A 982-nucleotide genomic window follows, 5' to 3' on the forward strand; every position below is an offset into this window, starting at 1 on the left:
CTATTATTTGGTATATTGCATGTTTTTTTTTTTCTGATTTTTGTGTGCTTCCTAGCTCATAACATGTGCATTTACAACATTGTAAGTGTGCCTGCTAACTTATATCGTGTACGAATATTTTAATACTTAACCAAAAATGAAGTGAACTAACTAATAAACGTGCAGTCTTACGGGGTAAAATATTAGATTATATTACTGTATGGTTTGTTACAGACTTACAATTGTGTGCTCATACTAGTTGGTTGTGTGCCCAATACTATATGTTGTGTGTCTTTGCATATGTCATATATATATATAAAATCCGAACTCAATTTAAATTAATTAAAACAAGTTTCAGCATAACATTATAAAAATTTACGAGCTAAACACAAGTCTAATTTTTTTTTAATCTCAAACGAGGTCGAACCACTATAATTATTTTGAACTCAAATTCGAGCTAACCTAGTAACGAACCAAGGTTTGAGCCCAGTTTAATTAGCTCATTCGAACCCCTAAACCAACAATCGTTATACCCTGCACCACGGTGCACATAGCAATGTGCACCATGTACGTAAAACGACGTCGTTTCGGTGTTAGTAGACGCGAACGCAAATGACTCAGGAAATTCATTATCTATAATACACATAATCATTATCTATAATACACATAACGTTTGCCTAGAATACACAGAATGTTTGCCCAGAATACACAGAATATTGACACAAAATACACAGATGTTAGTGGACGCGAATGACTCCAGGGAATTCATTATCTATAATACACATAATCATTATATAGAATACACAGAACGTTTGCCTAGAATACACAGAATGTTTGCCCATAATACACAAAATATTGATGCCCATAATACACATAACTCATCCTCCTAACATTCGAATGCACAAACACATCACAACTTGTGTTAATAACATGAATACACATAATATTTACACAAAATACACAGAACTCATCCTCCTAAACATTCGAATGCACAAACACATCA

Source organism: Ipomoea triloba, chromosome 13 (genome assembly GCF_003576645.1).
Source record: "Ipomoea triloba cultivar NCNSP0323 chromosome 13, ASM357664v1".
NCBI lineage: Eukaryota > Viridiplantae > Streptophyta > Magnoliopsida > Solanales > Convolvulaceae > Ipomoea > Ipomoea triloba.